This window comes from Panthera tigris, chromosome D4 (assembly GCF_018350195.1).
Source record: "Panthera tigris isolate Pti1 chromosome D4, P.tigris_Pti1_mat1.1, whole genome shotgun sequence".
Lineage (NCBI taxonomy): Eukaryota > Metazoa > Chordata > Mammalia > Carnivora > Felidae > Panthera > Panthera tigris.
In genome coordinates, this window is record NC_056672.1 from 19,203,377 (window position 1) to 19,230,452 (window position 27,076).

General features: G+C 42.9%; 1 protein-coding gene across 6 annotated transcripts in view; it reads right to left on the reverse strand.

Moving 5' to 3' along the window:
• Nucleotides 1-27,076, reverse strand: part of GNAQ (G protein subunit alpha q) — a 351,477-nt gene that overhangs the window by 18,536 nt on the left and 305,865 nt on the right. The window lies entirely within an intron of this gene.

A 27,076-nucleotide genomic window follows, 5' to 3' on the forward strand; every position in this document is an offset into this window, starting at 1 on the left:
ATTCAACTCTTGTAGCCTAGGGCTGGACTGTAGTTGCTGTTATCAGGATTTACATGCAAAAGGTTCATGCCTTGCGTTGGCTCCTTTATTAAGTAAACTCTCTGGTTGACCAGCAGGTGACCAGCTCTTCCTCCCACAGACACACTCACCTCTAAGTCATTCTCCCCCCAGGTCACAGACAAAGGCAGATTTGGGAGGTCCTCCTTTCTCTGGGGATATAAAAGCCTTGGTGTATGAGAACACGTCTTCCTGGACACACAGGTGATTCTTTCCAGCCCCCTGATTTAGTGCTATGTGTGATGACCGAGTTTCTGGCAATGAAAACACCTGCCTGGGGTTGAGCCTCCCTCCACTGCTCACAGGGGGGTGAAAATGCCCTCTAAGTCACCCAGCGACCTATGGGTGCCTGGTGGTTTAAGCCAAAGCATCCTATTCCCATGGCAGCCAGCTTGGTTCAGGCCCACATCACTTGGAACTACTTGTCTCTGCTTTATGGTCATGAATTTACCTAAGCAGTTCAACAGGTCCCATCAACCCCAGGACTTTTTCTGGGAGCTCTGGAAGAGAGCGCCTTGATTTCATGGATGATGACTCAGGTAGCCTCGGGAATTTCGAGCAACCGTCTTGAAACAGAAAAAGAAACCAGGTCCTGCTCACCTGGTTTTAACTCCTTGGTCAAACCATGCCTGAACTTGGTTCTGCCTCTGGATTTTCAGTAACATCAGCCAATTAGTATCCTTTGGTTTTTAAGCTAGTTCGAGCTGTGTTTTTTTGGTATATAAAATACTTAGTGTTGATATATCTGGATACACCACCCTCCCAAATTTCTAAAAGGAGATGAATGAACAAATATTTCAGGGCTGACCATGAAGACTAGGAGTTCAAGCTGTTAGTATTTTCTCCTCAGAGTCTGCCTTCCTGATGTAGAAGGTTCCCAAAGTTTCCGAGCGCAGGGTTACAAAGGCCAAGCACACTCTTATGCATAACCCTTTGACTGTAGTTCCAGGAAATCTCCAGGAAACCCGGCTCACCAAGGAAAATTTTCTAGATCCTGAATATGTCTTGCTCTTTCCGTCAAGTGCGCCAATTCAAATCAAGTTGGAAAGACACGCTTTGCCAAAACAGATCTTTACCAACTCTTGTAAACCCCACGATCGCCAATTTCTTCAACCTTTAAACTTCATGCCTATTGAAATATTTAAATACTGATGCACCACGGGTCTGATACAATGAAAGATGACGTCATGGCTCAAGGGGCAATGTTTATTTCACTACATACATTTCCCTTTTATATAAATTACATACATGTTTTCTAAAAATAGTATTTTTCTATCTATATGCCTTTTACTGATTACCATCACCAGTGGTAAAATTTAAAACCCTGGGAACAGTATTTACTGAGAAATGGTATCTCGGAGCCTGGGATTTTATAGGCTGAAAATTTCAGGACTGACGGATAGCAAAGGCCCTAATAAGAACTGAAAGAATTTTTAAAAAATCTAAAGAAGACTAATTCAATAGTGACATCTCTGATGCGAGAGTTACTTTTTTTTTTTTTTTTTTTTTTCTCCTTAGAGCTAGAGAAAATCTAGACAGGCATACTGTGGTCCTTACAGAAGCCCTGTTTACAAGGTGGGTACGTGCACACTGGCATCAACCAGTGAGTCTCCATTAGAAATAGTTCTTAGAGTTAGCATTCTCTAGGAGGGAGGGGATGGAATCCCCAGGGACAGGCTCTCTTTGGGCCTTTCTGGTTGGAATCCTTCAAAGGCAAGGGGCTAGATGCTTTGAGAAGACAGGAAAAGGGAGGAGCGGTCCAGGGATCTAAGAGTTTCAAGACTGAACTGGCTGGAGCTCCCAGGCTCTGGGCGGAGTCTGCTGGGAGGGGACCCTGCACCAGCCTGCAGGATAGCGGCCAGGATAGTGGACCCAGCCCAGCGCCGTGTTCCAGAGATGCCTTGCCTAGATGGTCGTTCCTGTGCCCGGTGCAGCTGCACTCAGGGCCACTCTGGAAGCAGGGCCACTGATCGGGCTGCTTCCCTGAAGCTTTGCCTGTGCGTGCAGCTGGGGGCTGCTCTTTGCTACTTGGCTGGAGCTTCGGATTCAGGGAAAAGCTGCAGACCAACCAAGGGGGCAGCTGACCAGCAGCGTCAGTAACACTGTACCTTTGACTCGGGTCTACAAACTCCATCTCAGCACCGCCCCGGGAATCTGTGTTAACTCAGCCTCTGTGTGCAGGCTCAGCTCTGCGAAGCACGGGGCTGCAGAAAGCGCCTTCACCTTGATGTATGTTACCAACAACCAGGGGACCCTGTTCAAACGTGGATTCTAGGGGCACCTTTGTGGCTCGGTCCATTAAGCACTGGACGTCGGCTCAGGCCCTGATCTCACGGTTCATGAGATCGAGCCCCATGTTGGGTTCTGCGCTGACAACGCTGAGCCTGCTTGGGATTCTCGCTCTCTGCTCCTCCCCCACTGGCACTTTCTCTCTCTCAAAATAAATAAAAACAAACAAACGTGGATTCTGATTCAGCACAGGGTGAGGCCCGAGGTACTGCGTTTGCAGCAAGCTGCCAGGGGAGGCTGCTGGGATATGCACAGCACGCTGCTGGGGCTGCAAGGTGCAGAGGGCTTACAGAGGCAGGACAGCACCAGATTCCATTCTTGCAGCGAGAAGGGCAAGTCCTGTGATGAAAACCTAACCACGCCACCTTCATTCTTTTTATTCTTCCCAGTTAAGATCCAGACTTCACGCAGTAAGTTGCTTTTCGTTCCATGGTGAAAATTCCTTATCTTCCCCCCTCCTCCGTGCCATGGGGGGGGGGGGGGCGGGGGTGGATATCTACAAATCTACACATCAAAGCCCCTCAACTAAATCCTAAATGAACTAAACGAGATTTGCATACACCCATGCTTCACAAGGCAGTGGAACCTGCAGAAGATGAGGCCTCATCCACTTCGTTCTGTGAACTGCAACCTGGGAGGGGACAGTGTGGGCCGGGAGGCTCGGTGGCACTAACTTTTTAGTGATTTGCCCGGGCCTGGGGTTGCAAGGAGGAGAACAAAACAGCAACGTGGGAGGCCTGGGCAAGGCCGATGGGGAGAAACAGTGCGGTTTTGTTCACCTCTAAAGACGGGTTCAAAGGCAGTCTTGGGGGAGGGGCACGTCACACTCCCCTGCTCTTGGGGTCTTAACCGGCTGAGTCAAAAGGGACACTAGTAAAGGTTTTACTGTTCCAAACACGGGGCTCCTTGCTAACGGAGGGGGGGGGGCTGGCCTAGGCCTAAGACCGAAAAAGACTCTGGACTTCCGGTCACCACCACCCACTACTCCAAAGCTGAAAGCAAGTGTCCTTCCCAGTGAAGTGTAACCTGATGCAGGTGACAAAGCTGGAATGCAGGGAGCAAAGGGCGATGGGCCCACCAGGTCCTGCCTGGTCTCTGCAGCCCCACAGGGATGGGAAGAGACACCTGGGGACAGGAAATGAGTGCGCTCGGTGGCCAGTTGGTCTCTGTGCAGTCACCCTGACCAAAGTAAGTGTGGCCCAGACCACACTTGATATAGCGTCAAAGCGTTTCTCCAAAATTCAGATATTGGAACCCTAACCCCTGATGTGACGGTTTTAGGAGGTGGAGCCTTTTGGAGCTGATTAGGTCACGAGAACTGAACTCTCGAGAATGCAGTCCATGCCCTCAGAAAAGTAAAATCCTCACCCCTAATGTGATGATGTTAGGATGTGGGGCCAACAGGAGGTGAGTGGGATCAGTGCCTCTATAAGAGAGATGCTGGGGAGCTCCCTCACCCCTCTTGCCCTGTGAGGACACAGGGAGAAGACAGTCCTCTGTTAACCAGGGAGCAAGCCCTCACCAGACACCACAACTGCTCTCGCTTTGATCTTGGACCTCCCGGCCTCCGGGACTGATGTCAACGGTTGTTGTTTATAAGCCATCCACCTGTGGTGTTTTGTTACAGGAGCCCAAAAGAGCTAAGACAATGCCGATTGGGTGAGTTACTATTTCCCCCCTCCCTGCCCCCTCCGGGCTGGCACCCATCCAGGGGCGGAGTCTTAAACTGAAAAGCACTCGCCCCTACCTGGGGCCCTGGGAGGACAGGCTACCGGATCCCCGCTTTGTAATCACAGGCAGAAAAGTGTGACCGCTGAGTGTCTTCTCTGCAAGATCATCTGAAAAATCCCTGTCCAAACCACCAGCCAGGGGTCTTACACGCCCAATCTTCAGTACTTCCAACTGATCCTCGAGGACCCCAATCTCCAGAAAATGCTGTTTTACGCAACCCCCCTGTTAACACAGGACTAACGCTGCCTCCAGGGAAAGGCCCTGAGGTCCTCATTCCCGCATTCACCACTTAGCACAGCCTGACCCTGCCGCTCATCTTCTGTCTGAACTGCTACGCGAGTCCTCTTCTCCACAAAACCGGGCTCCATGTCACAGCGGTCACACAAGGGTGGCTGACCTGTGGCCGCTAATGCAGTCCTCACTGGTAATCCTTCAAGGCCCAGATCAACAGGACTTGCCCCAAGAAATCCTTCCTGAGCTCCCCTGCCCCCTTGGATTGGCCTGCCACCCTCACCCCTGCACACACAATTCCTGGACACACACAGCATTTGCTAGAAGCTGGGAATGAAGGGGTGCTGGAGGGTGTACAAAGAGAGGAGGGATGGTGCGCGCGTGCTTACAGGTCCACGGGATGGGCCCGGAAGAGTGGTAAACGCAAGAGGTTAGGGTCACACGAGAAGGAAAGGTCTGGAGGAGCAAGACTTAAAAGCAAAGGCGGTTTTGAGTGGAATCTAGATGAAGGAGAGATTACTAGGAGGAAAGGGGAACAAAAGCAAAGCCCAGGAGAATTTGAACCCACGACCCTTGGAGAAGAGATTTGTGGGATTTCTGTAGGGAATACTTCACCAGAGCTTCCGATCTCTGTAACTTGGGCATGAAGAAGCTTCTCCTCCTTGAGAATGTGAAAAAGGTGTCCTCCTTGTTTGTATCTTAGGGTGGGGGCGGGGACGTTCCAAACACGCCAAGTTCTGTGAAGGACACGTGTGCCTGAGCCTCTGTCGCTCCTAAAACAACCTGCTGGGTCTGCAGTCCTGCTTGTTTTCTGTGTTGGCAGGTAGTAAAGTCCAACGGGAAACCCCAGAAGACAACTTAAGTGCAGCTTGCCGAGATGCAGTTATTTGCCTGGAGGTAGGAGTCACTGCTTTCCTTCTGGCTCAAGTACAAACCTCCCTTCCACTGAGGAAAAGGCCGGATCCAGGGGATGCGGCCCAAGAACCCAACTGGAAGCTGGCTTTCTTCGGGCTATGACCTGGCCCAAATCTCTGCATGAACAACTACCAGTGGGCCTGAAGGGACACGATTGCACGTCTGTAGCCTTTGCGGTCCTGCTGCCCATGGAGAGCGGACGTTCTCTCAGTGGGCTATTGCTCTCCTCGCTTCCCCTCTGCCCAGCTGGCATCTCCCTTTGGCAAAAGTCAGCATCACACCAGAGGTCTGAACGCCCATTTCTAGAACGTCTGCAACTCCTGATTACTTGGCCAACACATCCATCTTCTTCCCATAAGATTCACTTATGTTTAAGACCCTTAACTCTTGCCCATGATACAAGCCATCCACCCGCCTGCCTCTCCCTGCTGGTAGTTTTCCCTCTTACCAATGGGTTGATAAACCACATTGATTTATATTCCCCATACAATCTAGAATGCAGATTTTAAACGCAAAACTAGATCACTGAAGATGTAAACCTACAGACTGTCGAATTGCCACTGAGGGATGATAGTCACCCATCAGTTCTCTCACCTGGCCCCCGAGGTACCGTGTACCCTGCAGAAATGGGGATGAACTCTCCAGGGCCCAGAGGAGCCCTTTGGTATCAGAGATACAGACGATCTGAGTGATCCACAAACACACTAATAAACGCCAGAAACTGGTCAGGTGACTATGATTCTGTGTTCATAACTTGTGTGCCCACTTCTGTGGTCCTTGAGCTTTCTGTGAAAAAGGCCAAAGCCAGACACTCGGCTTACAGGAGTGAGGCACAGATCTACAGAGCATGAAGATGTCTGCAATGTAACTGATTGTTCAGCTAAGGCGGGGGTGGGGGCCACACATTTATCATGCTTCACAATATTTTTAAACCCGGATGTGCAGAGTTACAGGTTCAGACACCTGCTGGCCACACACCTACACTCCACTGTCATGCCCAGGAGCTCACGGGGCTTCTTTCCGTCTACTGGCACATGTTGGAACATGTGGAGCCCAGGGACCCTACCCTGGGGACCTTCTGACTGGCACCGTTTCTGCTTCTGAAATTGATCTGGAAAGGAGATCGTCACAATGTAGGACTTGATGCTTCAGGAATTCATACAACACTACGTTTTAAATATGGTTCTTCACTTTGAATTGCTCTGACGAGCGTCACTGTTTCTTCTCAGATGTAACTCATCTGAGAGTAAATTAGCCTTATTAAAGGTCACTATTTTAAACAAAACTAGTTTTAACACGATCCATGATGATGTAAAATCTGAATTAAAACAATCATTTGTAGCTTATCAAATATTGCACCCCCCCCTTTTTTTAAACAATGAATACTCTGAAAGATTAACATCTTTAACAAGGAATTAGGAAATGTTCTGTCAAGTATTTCATTGATACGTGTCAACTGGGTGTATACATGCAACAACTCAAAAGACAGGGACTCCAAAGCCTTATGAAAAAACATCTGCAAGCTGGTCCTCTGCATATTTCTTTCCTCCCTCGATGACTGAGGAAAAAGGTTGGTAGTTTGACTTTGTACCTGCAGCAGGATCATGTTGTTAGGTGTCCTATCTGATGTCAGTGCTACGAGAATTCAAAACACATTCTGTGCCAAGCTCCTGTTGTGGGGTGGGGGGCGAAGAGGGAAGGGCCAGAGCTGTGGGCTGGAGACCTCAGTTTGAAACATGGCTCTGCCTCCAATACTGGTATGACCTTGGACAACTGACTGGACCTCAGTTTCCTTATTATCTCCCAACGTTTGAGAGGACAGAAGGAGACAATGCGTGCCAAGTGCTTAGCCGTGACCCCGGCACACAATAGCTTGCAACGACGGCCACTATCAGAGACGGCAAAATTGCTACATAGGAACCTCTTGGGAAGGCGATTCGCTTACCTCAAATCATTGGTCAAACTGTAAATCCACTGAAATCTTTCTATTCCCTGGAATTGCATGAAGTTATTCTAACCATGCTTTCAAATCCAGAAAAATGTGGTTTATAAGAAACTGAAAAATCATTCAGGTTTCTGCCAACTGCTGACTTAGAGAACGTTTCTTCCTAACATTGTCCGTACGTTAAAGGGGGAGTATCTTCAAAATGTTGAAAAATGTTCAATACCCTCAACCCCACCGCAAACCAAAAAAATGGATACAACATATTAACAGAACAGTTGGAATGACAAATAATGAAAGTCAGTGCCTGGCCTTCCTACTTCTGCTATCTAAATCAGATGACAGGAATAGAAATAATAAGGATACTAAGCACAGCCGGACAGATGTAACTTCCTCCATAATTTTCTTAATCTTTGCAAATCTTTGCAAGTGATTATTTGAGATCCACTTCTGGCATACTCTCCAGGCTGGAAGACAGACCTTGAAGGTTTTAATATTGTAATTTGTGCCTGTGAGTCAAAGTAGTCTACCGCACAGGATGTTTAGAGAAGCAAAGAAAGAGAGTGCATTTGCTTGGTACCTCCTGGGCTGAGGTTTCCAGGTGATTAGATGGAGCTTGTGAATGAAGTGAAGTGATGGAAACCAGAGTGGGTGAAAGAGAGGGCAGAAAGAGACTCTGGAGGGAACGGTCAAGAGGCAGTCACACTCTCAGACTAAAGAGAACGCAGGGCCTCAACGTGGGCAAAAGCAAACACGACAAATGTTTAACCCCTCTGATGTGGAAGCCCATGGTCCTAGACACTGAGAAAAGATAAGAAAGTTCATCTAGTGACCAAGTAGCAAAGACTATTCCTTGCAAAGAATATTTTACAGCACGTTGATCTTTCTACTTATAATTACACTATGCTCCATTACCCTACTAATTTTATGCTTATGTGCCAGTGAGCCAATGTCTATCCTTGATTTATACACATAAATCCCTTCTCTTGTAATACCCCTCACTGACTGACGATTTCAATACTTAATGCCTTGAGTATTCACATCATCGACTTTTCATTTCATTGACCTTCCTCCTATCTTTCTTGTACTCCATCCACACGCAATAGCCTGTGTCACTGTCTTGGGGTGGTTCCATGAGCAGGTCAGGAGAGATCACCAATTCCTTGCTCTCTGACATGATATCTCATGGCCAAAAGCAGCTGTCCTCCCATGCTTCTTAAAAATTGCTCTAGGGGCACCTGGGTGGCTCAGTCGGTTAAGCGTCCGACTTCAGCTCTGGTGACGATCTCGCGGTCTGTGAGTTCGAGCCCCGCGTCAGGCTCTGGGCTGATGGCTCAGAGCCTGGAGCCTGCTTCCGATTCTGTGTCTCCCTCTCTCTCTGCCCCTCCCCCGTTCGCTCTGTCTCTCTCTGTCTCAAAAATAAATAAAGCGTTAAAAAAAAATTAAAAAAAAATTGCTCTATTATACCACAAACTTACATCACATAGGCTGTCACTTTCATTGTGACTCCTTGCCCCCTACTAAGTATCGAGGCACCAGATAATCTCCCTTAGCTGGTTCGTTGGGCATTTCTTCTGGCTTAAATCTCATGAAGATAAGTAACTCCCACATTTCAAACTTGCTTAAGCTGATGACTGTCATTTCTTTGTTTTTGCTAGAGCTAACTGGAAAAGACTTACAAATTTTTGCATAATTAAGATACAGATTTCCTTGCAGAGTATAGACAGAACAGTAACTTATTCAGCATTCCAACTTATCATTAACTCCTTGGGTTACGTCCCCATTCACATAAAATATTTCAGCAACAACCAACTTGGTGGCCAGGCACCGGGGCAGCCATCGAAAGAGCCCAGGCAACAACCAGACAGACCTACAGAATGTGGCTGACACTTGAGTGGCTGGACTCTAACCCTGCACCCTCTTGGATCCATCAGCATGTGTCAAGAATCCAGAGGCACAACCCGACTGAATGCGCCTATGTTCCCACTTCATCAAGGTCATTTGTGTGTGTAGAAACAGCTCATTTACTGAAGGTCCACTTGGTACTTCTTTGCTAGATTTAGCCGGAACCAGATACAAACTGAAAATGGAAACCAAGAAGAAAATACAGATGATTCTTCTTTTCTTTGTGCCTCACTGGTAAGACACAGTGAGTGTTTCATGTTGGCTCCAGAGCACAGGTTAAGACCAAAAGACTCCATTTGTAACCCACTTGTGTGGAACTGTGAAGCATGGCAGAGGAAATGCTGGTAAGGGAATTCTGAATTGTGGGTGTGTGCAAACTTGGAAGACTGAATACCAATTCCACGGTGCCCCATTCCCTAAGGACCTAAGTTTCTGAAATTCTGATCTGACCTGAATGTTAACAGCAGCAACAGAAATAACTCTAGAGAGAAAATTTTAGTTGGCTTTCCCCAAGCTATCCTTGTACTTATTTTCCACACTTAAAAAAAATTTTTTTTAATGTTTATTCAGTTTCGAGAGACAGAGTGTGAGTGGGGGAGGCAAAGAGAGAGAGGGAGACACAGAATCCGAAGCAGGTTCCAGGCTCTGAGGTGTCAGAGCCTGAAGCAGGGCTTGAACCCATGAACTGTAAGATCATGACCTGAGCCAAAGTTGGACGCTTAACCGACCAAGCCCCCCAGGTGCCCCCATTTTCAATAGTTAAAAAAAAGTATTTAAAATAAGGCCCAGTGATTTATTTTCCATTATAAAATTAATATGGTCATGGCAGAAAATTAAAAAACTAAAATAACAGGAAAAAGGAAGAAATTCCTTGGTTGAAATGCCCACCGAAAACTTATTTTTTTTTTCCTCTAATTTTAACTTTTTCCAGTCTTTGAACTATGCAGCTTTAGGGGTTATTTTGTATCAGTGCTGTCTAAACGAACTTTCTGAGATAATGGAAGGTCATTTTTGGACGTGCACTATGCAATTTAGAAGCCACCACTGACATGTCGCCACTGAGCACTTGAAGGGTGGCTGATGCGACGGAGGACATAATTTTTAAATCTTATTTAAAAATTAGTCACGTGAGACCTGTGGCTACTATATTACACAGTGCAATTTTAAAAGACTATGATTAGGGACACCTGGGGGCTCAGTCCCTCTCCTCTCTCTCTCTCTCTCTCTTTCCCTCTCTCAGTTAAGCATCCTTCTCTTGCTCTTAGCTCAGGTCCTGATCTCAGGGTCATGAGTTCAAGCCCCGTGTTGGGCTCCAGGCTGAGTGTGGAGCCTACTTAACAAACAAACAAGGGAAGCCTGGGTGGCTCAGGTCATGATCTCACGGTCCGTGAGTTCGAGCCCGGCATCGGGCTCTGTGCTGACAGCTCGGAGCCTGGAGCCTGTTTCGGATTCTGTGTCTCCCTCTCTCTCTGACCCTCCCCCGTTCATGCTCTGTTTCTCTCTGTCTCAAAAATAAATAAACATTAAAAAGAAAAAACAAATAACTGTGATTATTTTGTATATAAAATATATCCTATATTTTGCTTTCAACATTATATCCTACACATTTTTCTGTGTTTTAAAATTCATATTTAAATAGCTTCATAAAGTTACAGTGAGCTTTACCAAATCCCTACTGTAAAACACTCTGCTTGCACTAATATAAATAACATTATAATTTACAACTTTGTATACAGATTTTCATAGTGATAATTTTCTTTATTAACAGCATATCAAAGTACATTATAAAATTTGAGGTTCTTGGTGACAGATGATCAAATAGCTTTCTAGAGAGGGTGAATGAACTTAGGCACCCTGTCGTAGGGTGTGAATTCATTTTACTATTCCCTCTCAAGAAGAGAGTTTTATCCTTTCAAAATCTTTTTTGTATCAAATTACAAAAGTCATGAAAGGACACATCAAACGACAGGGTGAAAAAAATGACAACTCATTGTCTTGCTTTGAATTTCTTTGAATATCAGTGAGGTAGAACATTTTCCAGTAGATTTACTAACTGGAAGTATTTTCCCTTTTGGTGAATTGTCTGCTCACGTCTCTGCTAACGAAAACTGGTCGTTTTTTGCTCTGAATGTTTAGTTATGGGTTTGTATAAACCCTTTACATAATGAAGTTATTAACCATTTGAATTTTTCCCAATTTTTGTCACTTTGAATGTTGAGGGTCTCAAAGAGGTTTTCTGGAGCATGTTTGAAATCCGATTAAAATGCTTTGATATTTCTAACTTAATAAAACAGTTCTACTTTATTACAAATTCCCACCGGGTCTCTTTTCCTTAAGGCCAACTCGGTTTTCTGTGCTAGCCAGCTTGGCGAACTTAAGTCATAGCTCAACCCGAACTAGTCTTTTGCCAACTGTTCTAGAGGTGTCACAAAAAGCAAAGTGTGTCTGAATGTCAGCTTTTTTTTGCACTTGTCCACTTTCTGATTCTACAGTTGGATGTGAATGGTAACTTGGCCAAACTGCTGGAGACGGTGGATGAAGAGAAACAGAAACAGGCTATGGGGATGCAGGGGTAAGAGACCGAAAAGGAAACCGGCTCAGATGATACAACTCAGCTTGGAAACCCTGAATAGCCTAAAAAGGTCTGAGGGAGATTTGACCCATCTACACAAATCAATTACATACACATCCGTACATCAGACTGAATCTGGGCAAAATTCCTGGTGTATCAGTCATGCCAGGAAAGTCTGTCTAGAGAAAACAGGGATAAAATAAAAGAATCTAAACCAAATTGGTAAAATATTTTCTTTAGTGCCTCAAAATGTTTTTATAGATGGGTCAGTTTGGCCCAGAAACATGTTGTTGCCTAATTCTTTGGCAAATACAACAGGGTGACATTGATGCTAAGAGAAGAATTTGGTTTGTCGTGTGACCTAAGAGATAAGCTCGAAGGACTTGTGCGGACTGCATTTTTGAGCCCTTCTCAATGGGGTACCGCTTGACCTGGCCTCTTTGTGATCACGTACACTCCGAAGTTTGTGTCACAACTCTTGGTCCCCACCCTTCAGATTCTCCTTCTACCCTTCAGAGAATGCAGGACTATGGCTAGAATTTCCACTGAGAGGGATTAGACAGTGGGTAAAAATGGAGAATTAAGATAGGGAATCAGAGTAAGTTTGGAACTGAAGGACAACAGTAAACAGAAGAATTGGTCATATGACAAGAAAATTAAGGAGAGAGGACGTGTAAGCTGATGGCATAACAGTTTTCCACAAGGAATGTATAAAACATTCTGAGGGGCACCTGGGTAGCTCAGTCGGTTGAACGTCTGACTCTTTGGCTCAGGTCATGATCTCATGGTTCATGGGTTTGAGCCCTGTGTCGGGCTATGCACTAACAATGCGGGGCCTGCTTGGGATTCTCTCTCCCCCTCTCAAAAACAAACAAACAAACAAACAAACAAACAAACATCAAATTATTTTTAAAAACCATTCTGAAAATAAGCCCCTTGTGAAATGAGTTCGGTACATTATATTCCTAAGGTCATTTTACATTTTCAAACCATAAATGATTTGTCATGCAATTAATAGTTTTTTTTTTTAGTATGATTTTGAGGGATAATATATGACTGTTTTCAGACTCCGACATGCGTTTTCGGTTATGAGTGATATTGTTTATTTTACTTAACATTAATACTTTTCATGAAAATAACATTCGTTTAGTACAAATATACGTCAGCCATTTTCAAAGCACTTTAGCGTAGAGAAGGGTGGGCAAGCTTTTCAGTACAGGGCTGGATAGTAAATATTTTAGGCTTTGCAGGCCACAAGGTCGCAGATGCAACTGTTCAACTCTGCCAATGTAGCAGGAAAGCGTTTATAGACAATACGTAAATGCAGGAGTGTGGCCAGGTTCCGACAAAACTTTGTCTTGGACGCGAAAATGTGAATTTCACAAAATTTTCAAGTGTCAAGAAACATCATTTTTGATTTTTTTTTTGATCGCTTAAAAAATATAAAACCCAATCTTTGCTTTTGTAAACCACAAGTGTACAAGTGGTACAGTACAGACAGGGAGCTCAATTTGGCCTGTGGGCTGTTGTCTGTTGATCTTTAGTGTAGAACAGCATTTAATTCTTTTTTTAAATTTTTATTAAAAAAATTTTTTTTTAACGTTTATTTATTATTGAGAGACAGAGAGACACAGAGCATGAGCAGGGGTGGGGTAGAGAGAGGCGGAGACACAGAATCTGAAATAGGCTCCAGGCTCTGAGCCGTCAGCACAGAGCCCGACGCGGGGCTCGAACTCACAAACCGTGAGATCATGACCTGAACCGAAGTCGGTCACCCAACCAACTGAGCCACCCAGGCTCAGCATTTAATTCTTAAACCAAATCTGAGCAGCAGTACTGTTGCGATTCCTATTTCCTAGGTGAGGAGGCTGATAAAAAGGAAGTTAACACAGCTAGTACGTACTTAAAAAACTATCACAGCTATGGGAATTATTAGTAACATTCCAAATATGTAAGTTTGAGTATATTTACTTACAATTTATGTTCAAGGAATTGATCACGTATGATGTAAAGCACACGTATGTGGAAATAAAAGCAAAACTAAGGTTTCTCCCTATAAATCTGTTAATATCTTTGAGACTAATTTCTCCCCCTCCCCCACCTAACTTGTTTCTCTAATTCTTAGATACTGCGTTTCTCAATTCATTTTCCTTATTTAAGGACAGAGCATCATCCTTTCACAGCACAGAGAATGAAACACAGAGAATGAAACGTAAGAAAAAGAACGTCTTTATTCGCTTGCTTAATTTCTTGTGTGAGGGCTACTTAATTTTTAGCAGATCTATTTACCCAGATGTTGCACACATGTAAAAATGCTTTTCCAGATGTTTAAATACCATACAGCTGGTATTTTAAACCAATAACATTCTTGTGAAACAGTCCTCATTTGTAGATGAAGATCTGGTTTTCATGCTACTTTAAGTTGCTTACAAAATAGTTCTATAAACATTCTTCGTTAATAAGATACCAATAATAACCTGTGTGTAGATTACTGTGTCCTTGCTCATATTATGTATTCCTCCAGATGACTGAAAACGTAGAGGGAGGGCAGAGAAAATGAACATGAAACACTCAAACAACTTGGCGGTGGTTTATGGATTACTGAAAGGTATGATTATGGGATTTGGGGGTAAAATTCTGTTGTTTGCATGAACTGTAGTCTTCAATGTTTATTTGATCCTTGTTCTATCACCAGTGGTTCTATTTATAGTGCATACTCGAACAAGGTCCTGGCACTTTTTAAAAGCAACGTTTACTTCTGCCTAAAAAAAATCAGTATTCACATCCTGAACGATTTACTGGTGGGTACAAGAAATTCACCCTCATACATGCGGGGTGGCTCAAAAGATCTGTCCTTGGAAAACCATAAAGTGCTCAATTATGCTTTATAATAACAAGCTTTGAAAAACAATAGGTGTCCACCATACCCCGTTTTTTAAACCCCCAGCATTTTGTATCATGTGCAATGCCAGTAATAGGGAAGGTGCATAGAGTATTACAAATTATCCTTTCAACAAAAAAAGCGTTCACTACACCAATGAAAACCTGAGGATGGGTTGTAAAGTGTCAGGATAGAAAGCTTCAATATTTTACTCTAAAGGAGACTTTTCTTCTCTTTTGCTCTTTATCCTGATAAAAAAATTTGCTGAATGATTTTAAAACATTTTTGATGAAATGTTTTTATGAAACACTTGCAATATGGCCTCATTGCTAAATTGGGCAGGCAGACCAAAAAATAACAATAGAGTATCAATGTCCCACTTTGTACAGAAAAATACATTCCAGGTATCATGAAGTAAGTAAAATAACTCTTCTGAAGCTAATAACCAAGTGAGATCAGAGACATGTCCAACACAAACACCTTTAGATACTACTGAAACATTAAACTCACACAAAACCAGGTTATTCTACAGTGAAAGAAAGGAGGTGTTTGGGATGGGATGGAAGGCTAAATTAGTATCACGAAGAAAGCAGACAACTTTGAAAGACCCGAGGAAAGACCTGGAAAGAGCAGCACATGAGCAAACACCAGTCATTCACATGGGAAAATCCATGCCTGTGGTCACAGACACACAATCACCAGACTCTCTCACTGTGTTACCATGGAGACTCAGCCGGAGAGGCCTTATGCTTGGCACACAGCCTTGAAAGCATGCATCTGATTTCAAACCTCCGAGGTGAAGTAACTCTTCAGGTATCCAGACAATATAAATGTGTTAGAAAATTTATAAACTCCCAGGTACGAGTGTGCTGGAAACAACAGTACTTGAGTACAGGTAAAAGGAAACGGGATCAGGACTCCTTCTATTGTTGAACTGGACCGGATAAGGTGAAAGGATACCACAGATCTCGAAAGTTCCAGAAGCAGAGTGAGGCAGTAAGAGTTCCACCATTAGGGAGGGATGTGAGCTGCAGGTTTATGGCCGATGTCTGCTGTGGCTGATCATCTTTTCCAACTGATTAGAAGCTGTGCTATCCCTTTAAGAAGGGATATTAAGAAGCTGTGCTATCACCCTTAAGAAGGTGCTAGCACCTTTCTTAAGTCTTGTAAGTTTATAACCTCTGAGAAGAGCATCTGGAATTGGCCAGTCCGTCCCCTCCACCCTACCACCATTTTCATCTTGAAAACTGAATACCAGCTTAAAGAACTGCTGCTCCTGGTCTAACCCTGAACTACCCAGTGGAGGTTCAGAAACTAAGAGGGGAAGGAATTTAGGGTGACAGTGACCATGTGCTCCTGATAACCGTGATAACAGAAAGGAGTGCAGGTCTTATAAATATGTATTTCCGCTGACTTTGGAAATGTAATTTCGTAACAATTAGGATCAGGGTGCAAGGTGGAAATCACATATAGTCTAAATTACCCTTAAAAGTGTATTTTGAAGATATCCACTGGTGGCCAGCATTTTGCCCTGCCATATGTCTGATCCAGACCGCTTTTTCCTTGGTGGTAGGAAAGGTCATGGTTCATTTGGTGAGTACGGGATGAAGCTGGGTTTGGGTCTGGGTTTGCAAGAGGGGCCTAGGTGAACAAAGAATTAGTATCCCTCAACACCAGGTTCACACTCGGCACTGTAAGCACTCACACTAGCTGAGACACGCAGGAACTGAGGCTGAGTAACTTTCTCTGACTCAATGTTATTTCACTGCATGCTGTCACTAGAGAAAAGGCACCCCGGAGCCTTTTGCATCACTAATCTCCTCTTTCTTTTCTCTCTTCGTACTTTTTCTCCTTTTTTCTGGCTGGGCATCTAGGAGCGCATTTTCATAAATCCACTTCTCACGTGGCCTTACTATGTAATTCCATAGCACCTATCCGTACAGGTGACACAGACCGTAAAAGATTGATACAGTCTCAAAGATATGATTTGGACCAATAATTCTAATGTTGAGGAAAGTAAAAAAAAAAAAAAATTCAAAATGCTTGGGGCTGCAAAGGAAGCTTTCCCATGGTTTAAACTTTTGAAGAGAGAAAAACAGGGGCAGGGAGGGGGGGAAATGTGAAGAAAATCACATAATCAAGGACAGCCAGGTAATATAAGCACTTGTAAGAATTACCTTCATGTTCTATGCTTAGTAGGTGTCAAAAGTTGTTATTTAAAAACATTTTTTTTTAAGTTTATTTATTTTGAGAGAGATACAGCGTACGTAGGGGAGGGCAGAAAGAGAGGGAGAGAGAGAGAGAGTCCCAAGCAGGCTCCACATGGCCAGCGCAGAGCCTGATGCAGGGCTTGAACTCACAAAACCATGAGATCATGACCTGAGCTGAAACTGAGAGTCGAATGCTTAACCAACTGTGTCACCCAGGTGCCCCTCAAAAGTTGTTATTTTATTTTTTAAATGTTTATTTTTGAGAGAGAGAGACAGAGCACGAGCAGGAGAGGGGAAAACAGAGAGGGAGACACAGAATCCGAAGCAGGCTCTAGGCTCCAAGCTGCCAGCACAGAGCCTGACGTGGGGCTCGAACCCACGAACCAGGAGATCATGACCTGAGCTGAAGTAGGATGCTTAACCGACTGAGCCACCCAGGCACCCCAAAAGTTGTTATTTTAAATAAATGAGGGTAAAAACTAGAAATGACTCAGAACTTCTGAAAAATGCCGAGAGCAACCTGGCTGTGAGAGAAATTTTCAGAAACTTCGAGGAAAAGACCCATCTTCTTCATTCTGGTCCCTGAGACCCCAAAAGAATGAAACCACAATAACAAAATCTAATGAAGAAACTGGGAAACAACTCCACAGATGTGGAAGAATATCTGCCAAATATGTGATAAGTGCACTTCTCTGAAAGGGAGCTGGAAGCATTATTTCAACCAGGCTCAGATGTGTGTGTGTAAATGTACAATCCGGAGATGTTCAGGTGATAACCTTTCACTCTGCACATGGAGGACTGGACCTGTGAACTGGTCCTGGGAGAGGAAAAGGAAGAGTCCAGTGAAAGTCTAGTCACATAACTCATGGTTGTACAGGAAGCAGGCATGATGAGCAGAACAGCTGGATTATGCCATCTCTATGCTCTCCAAAACCCAACTCTAACCCAGAGAACTGCCTGGAGAGGAGGCAGAGAGAGGAGGCAGTTTAGTGCCTCACTGCTGTAAAGTACCTAGGAATACCAAACCTTTCAAGAAAATTCCTGCATGAAAAACAAACCTAAGCAAACAAACAGGAAAGGGGTAGGGTGGGGAGAGAGAAGGAAAACAAATCCAAGGAAAGAGATCAATGCAGAAAACTAAAAATACTTCAAAAACAAAAACAAATCCTCAGAAATATATCCCTGAAACAAAAACAGGATACTGACCTAAAAAAAAGGGAACATTTGGAGAAGAGAAAGAGCTCTTAGGAATTTCAAAAAAGAAAAGTTATGAAAACCAAAAACCAAATAAACAAAAAGACAAGTTTGGAGGGCAGCTCTAGGAAATTTGTCGGGAAATAAAGAGAATGGAAGATTAGAGAAAAGTTCAGTAAAGTGAAAAAAATATCAGTCAAGATTTCCATTTCTCCATTTCTCTTCTAGAAAAGAAATTATAGTAAGAGAAAACAAATAAAATGAAAGCAGCAAATTTTCAAATGAATAATAAAACTTCCTATAACTAAATCTTTAGGTTAAGCAGCTCCAAGGGCAGGGGTAGAGATCATGAAAATAGATCCTTCCTTAAATTTGAGACTATGCAGGATAAATAAAGATTCTAAAACTTTCTATTGAAAATAGATCGCATGGATTTTTGAAGGAGCCACGGATTTTGAAAGGAAATAATGGCAGACATTCTGTTTTCAGAATGGTTTATAATCTAAGAATTCTATACCCAGCCAAAGTATCAATCAACTTCAAGGGCAGAATATGTGCATTTTTAGACATGGATAGAATTTTAAAACTATGTCCCTTTGACCTTTACTCAGAAAGCTATAGGAGGTTATACTCCAGTAACATAATGAAGAAAGCCAAGAAAGAAGACAGTATTGGATCCAGAAGCAGGCAATTCAACATAGGAAAGAAGTTAAGTGAGCTCCCAGGATGCCAAATATGTAAGATGCAAGAGAACCACCAGTCCTGGTTAGAAAAGGAAGACAAAGGGATTCTAGGAGGAGAGCTTCAATTAAAAAAAAAAAAGAAAAGAAAAAAGGAATTGATATATTATCTGATATGTTGACCGTATCTTATAAAATTTCACAGATCTGTTGATGACTTAGAAAAGAATCAGCTAGTGATACACGTATACACACAAGAAGAGAAGAGAAGAGAAGAGAAGAGAAGAGAAGAGAAGAGAAGAGAAGAGAAGAGAAAAGAAAAGAAAAGAAAAGAAAAGAAAAGAAAAGAAAAGAAAAGAAAAGGAAAGGAAAGGAAAAGGAAAAGAAAAAGAGAAAGGAAAACAAGGCAATTATGAATTCTGGGGCGGGGGGTGGGGGAGGGAGTTGACCAAAAAATGACTGAAATCTCAATTTAGTACTTAGCTCATCAATGAACTACATTTATATTGTCTCATATTGTAAACACTGAATTATAAAAAAACTGTGATGTAACCATGTTGAAAGTATAGGAGAAGAAGTGGGTGGGAGTGTTAAAAACATATAATCTTTATTCACTATAAAAGAACAAGATATAGTAGTATAAATACAAGGTTTAGAGATATGAAGAAAATAATGGAGACCAAGAGATAAAAGTTGAGGGCAGTATCTCTGGTAATAGGGCTGTGGAGAAGTGGCAGTTGAGAAAGTGCTATTTAAAAAATTATACGGTAGCTCCCCCCATCACCTTACTCATGGGGGATATGTTCCAAGACCCACAGTGAACGTCTGAAACCACAGACAGTACTGAGCCTTGTACTGTCTAATAACTAATAATAACTAACAATAACAATAACTAATAATAAAACGGAACAATTCTAACAATATACTACAAAAGAGTTATGTGAATGTGGTCTTTCTCTCTCTCAAAATATTCCACTGTACTGTATGCACTGTTCTTGTGAGGACGTGAGCAATTAAATGCCTATGTGATGAGAGGAAGGAGGTGAATGACATAGGCACTGTGACATAGCGTCAGGCCACTACTGACCTTCTGACCACGTGTCAGAAGGAGGATCATCTGCTTCCGGATCGTAGTTGACTTCAGGGAACTGAAACCACAGAAGGTGAAACCGCAGATGGGGGTAAGGGGCAACTATTAGAAGTCTTTGGTTATTCAGCTTTCTAGACCATTATTTGATTTAAAAAATACAGATTAACTTAAAAAATTTACTAGTTTCATGTGCAAAAAATAAAGATCTGGGAAGATACACAAAAAACTGCTGGCAGGAGTTACCTACATTTGGGGGATGGAGAAGGCAGAGTGAACACTAAAAGAATTTTTACTCTCTTCTGGAATCTTCTAATATTTAAAATTTTTAATAATAAATATGTATTACCTTGGCTATTAAAATGATGAAATTTGACTAATATATTTTTAAAAATTGACAATATATTTTATATTAAAAAAGTAATATGGTATAATATATAAAAGATAATTATAGTCACATATTATAATTACACTATATCAGATATAATTATGTTTTATAATTTATTAAAATATAATTTTATAATATAATCAAAAGGCAAGACATCCAAGGAAAAGGGAAGTCCATTGCTGGGAATGACGCAGGGTGCGACGTCGGATGTCACACAGAAAGCCAGAACCTTTTAACTCCTACTTGGTCCTGAAGATTCTGTCAGGGAGAAGAACTTCATAGTGAAGAAGGCAAGAGAAGATCACTAAGAAGAAACTAAGACTGGTATGGAGATGATTGTAAGAGACCACCCTAATGAATTGCTCTGAGATCAAGTCTCTAGCTGGAGACGTGACATGCTAAGGCAATACATCAATCTGGTTTTAGTTACCACCTTTTTGGTGAACATTACACAATGAGCAAGGCCAGAAGGGAATGGGTCCAAGGACCCTTAATTCTGATGGAGAACGGGGATGGGAATGGGACGGTGTGTGGCAGGAAGGTTGCCGCGCACTGGATTTTCAGATAACCTTCGGTATTCTCAGGGCAACACGAAGGCTCCATGCACCCGTCCACAGCACCTCCCAGACAACTGCATGGGAGGTGAGAAGGAACGGGGGCACAGCTTCCTTGGCTCTAGGAATGGAGCTCCTAACTTGTGCACTGGAACATATTTACTGGGCATGAGCTCTGCACCAGCCAGCCCATGTGTTACCTCGACCAATTCACAAAGCCTTGTGACATGAAGCATTCATTTTTCCCAGAGTGCAGATGAAGAGAGCTGAGGCTCTATTTTGAACTTCCCGGCCTACCAAGGCCCTACTTTTTCTACTGAGCCATGTTGGATGATAGCCACTGGTCAGGAATTTTTTTTTTTTTGTAAGTATCCTCATTCAAAGTAAGCAACACGTTTAAGGTATCCGTGCACATCCCTCACGTTTCCACCACGCAAGACAATGTGGGATGGAGACGGGTGGTGAGGAAGGCTTCGTTCTCAGCCTCGTCCCCAAGGCCACTTCCTGGGAAGACCTTCTGCCTCTCTAGGCTCCAAATTCCTCACCCAAAGGAAATCGGACATTTTATTGACTCTGACTAACAGAGTCAATATTTTCAGGTATTGTTTTTAATAGGCTTACTTAGCTATTCACCTGTTTAAAAATCTACATCCCGTGGCACTTCAAATAGCATCTTTTGTAAAAAGCTGTCATTTCGAGGTGTGGAAAAGCTGAGCCCTAGGCAGTGAAAGTACACTTAATGACTGAGCCTCACCTAAAATGCCCTGGAAAGATCAAAGGATTCATTCCAGTTCTGGGAAAAGGAAGTAGATGTTCCTAGAACATGCTCCTCTGACACTCCCAATTAACTTTTAAGGACAAGTATAAAATGCTTTGTAGAGCCTAATGCTTTAAGTAGGCATGGCCGTAAAGGTGAGGCATAAATTGCCTCCCATTGAACAACCATGGAGGGTTACAGGAGTGGGTCAGTCTCAAACAACGGTCCAGCTCAGTAGTAAAATCCATTAACTCTAGGCCTGGGGCAGCTTTGAAAGCACTGGGTAATGGGAAAAGTTACTTGACGCTTCTTTGTTGAAATTCCCAACCCTCCCTAGTTCTAGAGAGGAAATGTCAACTGCTCTTGTCAAAAAGAATATGGAAATGGGGCACCTGGGTGGCTCAGTCACTGGGGCGTCCGACTTTCCTTTTTGGTTCAAGTCATGTTCTTATGGTTTGTGTGTTAAAGCCCTTTGTCAGGCTCTGTGCTCACAGCGTGGAGCCTGCTTGGGATTCTGTCTCTCCCTCTGTCTCTGCCCCTCCCCGTGCACACGCGCACACACACTGTCTCTCAAAATAAATATATAAACGTTAAAAAAATTTTAACTCTTAAAAGAAGAATACAGAAATCAGTGGCACAGCACACACATGACAAATTAGTAAGTTCCAAAGTAAACGTAAATGACAAGTGTTTAATAAGTGGATTTTGGCTCACTGGGGTGGAAGTCCTCCCGGGTACCCCTCCCCCCAACCTGAGCCAGTCCAAGGTGCTGTATCAGGACTGCTCCTGTTATTACAGTCAGATTGCACCAGTTGAAAAACGTTGAGCCCAGGGATCGAGTGACTCTTGAGGATAGGCCGGGGGTAGGGTTAGGAGGAGATCTGAGAGAAGAGCATGTCTCCTGTTTGGACCCTGGCTTCTGACTTTTCCAAAGGGTGACTGTCTCCAACACTCTAGCTTCTCTGTTCTGTATGTCACAGCCTCAGTAATTGGGAAGGACATGGGGTCTTCACTTCCACTCTGTCCCTGGGCTCTCAATACTCACGTGACTTTGACATTTTCTCTCCCACCCCCAGGCTAGGGTGCCTTCCTACTTGGAGCCCAGTCACGGTATCATGAGACAAGTACCAGCCCCTTCTGGGGGAAGAGGCTGCACCGTGCAGAAGCAATGAGCTAATGCCAATAAGCCCTCCTAAAGTAAGGGCTCTTGGACATTCACCCCAAAGTACCCTTTTTTATAACTCCCCTCGGCAAGCAACAGAGCATTTGCAAAGAAAACAGGCTGAAAGCTTTAAATATATTAGCAGGTCCTTCTCATCCTTCCTTTTCCTTTTATCTAAGAGTTTCAGGAATGTGTATGGATGGGAAGAAGTTTCTGGTGAGAACAGAGGCACCTTACAAGTATTTATTTACATAAATGACATGCTAAATGTGGATCATTTTTCTCTAATCACTAATGCTGTTGATGTCATTCCACTTATGCTGTATACACAGCTCAAAGAAATAAACTGGCATTTCTATAAAATAAAAAACTACTAATCACAACCCACACACAGCAATCCAGTAACACACAGAGCCGAAATTAAAGTTTCTGAAACACTGTCTTTCCTTATTATGTGCAATGTGCTCTATTCTACTCCCTGTAGCTTCCCTATGCTGCTCCAGCCACTTATAGTTTTAAAAAAATACATTGAACAAGGCCGATTAAATTGACACTATCACCCAGTAATAGGTCTTGATGTGCTGAAGAAAAATACTGTGGATAGTTTGTATTTCTTCATAAATGTACACCATCTTCTCCTTAATCATATATAGCAAATCGAACAAATATTTTACAAGATTGGGCCAAAAAGCCTCTGTAGCCAAAAGGATATCTGATTAGTCACATCTAGTGCATCTTTAAAAAATGTTACCTCCAGGGGTGCCTGGGTGGCTCAGTTGGTTAAGTGTCCGACTTCAGCTCAGGTCATGATCTCGTGGATTGTGAGTTCGAACCCTGTGTCGGGCTCTGTGCTGACAGCTCAGAGCCTGGAGCCTACTTTGGATTCTGTGTTCCCCCTTGCCCCCCCACCCCCGGTCTCTTCCCACCTCGTGCTCTGTCCCCCCTAGTCTCAAAAATAATAAACATTAAAAAAATTTTTTTAAAGTTATCTTCATTGAAAATCACCTCGACACGTATTTTCCTTCTATAACTGGAAGTTAATATTAAAGAAGAAATACCACAATTCCTTTGCATCAATATGGAAAGATTTCTAATGCATGGGCCAACATTCCATTATACTGACCCTTGTATTTATCACAGGATTATCAAGAACGGATGTTATGGACAATTTTTCTTAAATGCAAAATATGAAAAACAAGTAAGCAAGCAAACAAACTTGCCTCTTCCCAGTGGTTGTAATCCTAATGCAGTTTTCCTTAATGAGCAAATATATAGATGGGGTCTTATTAAGAACATTTTAAATATAAGAAGATTCTTGTGACAATATAATCCCATTAGTAATTACCAGGTTATTGTCAGCACGCAACTAAGAAAAAGAAAGAAAACGAATCAGGGTCATTTCCAAGTATAGAGGCTGACCCCACGCACTCCATCTTTCCTCCAGCCAAAGGGAGTGGCTCAACCTTCCCTGAAGATGCCTATATTTTTTGGTTTAATGCTCTCCTTTATTTCCACCATTCTCTGATTGGAGCATTTTTAATCCTTATGTTCTTCTTTTGAAAATTGGCCTATTTCAAGTCTCAACTTAAAAGCCACCTCTTCTTTGTTTTTTTTTAATTAAAAAAATTTTTTAATGTTTATTTTTTAGAGAGAGAGATTGGGGGAGAGAGAGAACAGGCGAGGAGCAGAGAGAGAGGGAGACAGAGGATCCAAAGTGGGCTCCAGACTGACAGCAGAGAGCCCAACGTGGGACTCGAACCCACGAACTGTGAGATCATGACCTGAACTGATGTCAGACTCTTTACTGACTGAGCCACCCAGGTGCCCCAAGAGTCACCTCTTTGGTGAAGCCTCCCCAGTCACTGAGATGGGAAAAAAAAAATCTCTGAAATCATGCATGGCTAACAATCATCTATGACATAATGATATCCTGCTTTGGATTCTGTGTCTCCATCTGTCTCTCTCTGTCCCTCTTCACCTCATGTTCTGTTTCTCTCTCTCTCTCTCAAAAATAAACATTAAAAAAAATTTTTTTAATGTTATCTCCATTGAAAATGGATCCCCCCTTGAGTTTACATTTATTCATGTAAATGTTATAGACTGTATGATCTACAGACTGTAGAGCTGTATACTGTATACAATATATACTGTATGATCTACATTGTAGATACTATGACAGATACAAACCCTGATTGTGAACTTCTTGGAGGATAAAGGCTCTGTCTTACTTACACCTATAATCTCTCAACACCCAAACATCACTCTGTCATGGCAAGTGATCCGGAAATACTTGTTGGGTGAGTGAACATTTTGAACAAGGACGAACACAGGCATATATCTAAAATGGCAGAGGTAATGCTACTCCCTAAAGTGATTTAAATACATACCAAATTGTGAGTCTAATAAAGGGAGACCAGTACTGCTTTGCCTTTCCAAGCTCTTATTCCTTTACAAATCCTTTCTCCCTTCATAGTCTGAATAGCATGTGACATGTGGAGTCAGTGGAATCCAATTCAGCAATCAGAGGTGATTAAGGGAGCTATTAAGCATCTGTTTTCCATATCATGTTAGGCAAGGCAACCAGTAATAGCCAGTCTTTTCCCCCAATACCCCTGACTTTGGAAGAGTTTGTCCAGCTTTCTTTGTGGCCTTGACTTGCTCAGGTTGGCAATGACTCCACATGTTCTCTGGAGATACTGCCAAAAGAACAGACATATTCCAGAGTGGGCTGATTGGCTTCCCTGGTGGTACAGTAGGCCTGAACTAGTCCCATACTGAAAACTAACTCTAGGTGAGCCTGGATTTTAAGATGGGCACTTTATGATGGTTGAATGGGTTTCATAAAGCCCAGAAAAGACACGACATGAGTAACTGTGGTTGGCCTACAAGTAAGGAGAAAATTTATAATGGGGGGGGGGGTGGGGGATACAGGGGTGTGGAGAGCAGTGACCTCACTCGAAGCAATGCTGGGTACCCTGTGGACACCCAGAGTCAGAATCTGTATCTGAGTCCACGGCTCCCCCTTCTCCTTAGTGATAAACAAGGAAGACCTTCCACTTTCTGTAATTTCAGTTTGATGACTGTTGCCAAGATAACTAGGAAATGAGGTAAGGAACAGAGACCTCCAGAGAGAGAGAGAGAGAGAGAGAGAGAGAGAGAGAGAGAGAGAGAAACTGGGTCACCAAAGTGATCCATTACATTAATTCTAACAGAAACTGTGGCCGGGGAATGTAAAAATGAATCTGAAACGAGGTGCCACCGTCCTGAAATACGATGGCTGCAGGTCCACTGTGCCCGTGTTCAGGCCATGGGAGAAACTCCTCCATCAAAAAGGTGCCAATGCTTCCCTTGGCCGTGGGTAACAAAATCACTTTGTCTAAGTCTTATCGTGCACACAGTGGGGAGGAAAACCTCATTTAAAAAAGTCTGTAGTCATTGGCAAATTAATCACTTTGGCAAGTATGTCCCTTTGTAGTCAAATTGCCAACAGAGAATAAAACAAACATGGTGCAGGCAAAATTTCGATTACTATCCCTCAGCAAACATGGCAGGAGCATTCAAAAATACTAAAGAAATCTGGAACAAATTTAACATGAAGCAAGAGTGGCAGTGGCTCATTTATTTGGAGCCTTAACAGCAAGTGGCTCTGTATGATATCAAGGAGTGTCTCATTGGTGGGTTGCAGTACATTGCACAGGGCAGGTGGAGTCGACACTCAATAGATGTTTGCTGAATGGAACTTCCAAGCTGAGAGAAGCTTCCACAGGACTGATCTGATGGGTGCTTTACGCTCCCACTCAAGCATTAAGGAATAAGCAGCAAGCCAACACTGACTTCACCCAGACCTGATCTCCCGGTTATAGCAGACCCAACCGCAACCTGCAGAGGTTAAAGAACTTGCTCCAAAACCCACAAGGCGCTTCTGGTGACGCCAAGGGTAGATGGAGTTTTCTCACCCTTTGGCATCCAGTCCAAGGCTCTTTGCTTCCTTGTTCAGCTATAAGGAACTGTGTCTGCTGTTACAACCTCGTAATCCAGAAGTATTTGTGCAAACTTTCTGGGTTTCTACAGAAGGTATCCTGCCTACGAATTTTGTCTTCCTTTCTCCCAAGTGATTTTAAATTGAGGGTGATTTCAAAATTAACATTCTTAGAGATGGGAATTGAGTTGTTTTCACTGAAGATTTTTTTTCAAAAACAGGTAATAGAGAATTTAAGCCCAGTTTTGAAGTCACAATGCTCAGACACATATTTGAGAGACGTTCTTCAGTGTGATCACTGGGAGGAGGTATACATTTTATATATTTTATACAAATATGTAAATACATATAAAATATAAATAAAACAAACATAGGTATAAATATATAATATATTATAATATGTAATATATTATATACGTATTATATATGTAATATATATAATACGTATATAATATATTATATATATATATATATATACACGAAAGATATCTGAGAAAGGTTTTCAGATAAGACAGGAGACAGCTGCAGAAGGCACATCTTGG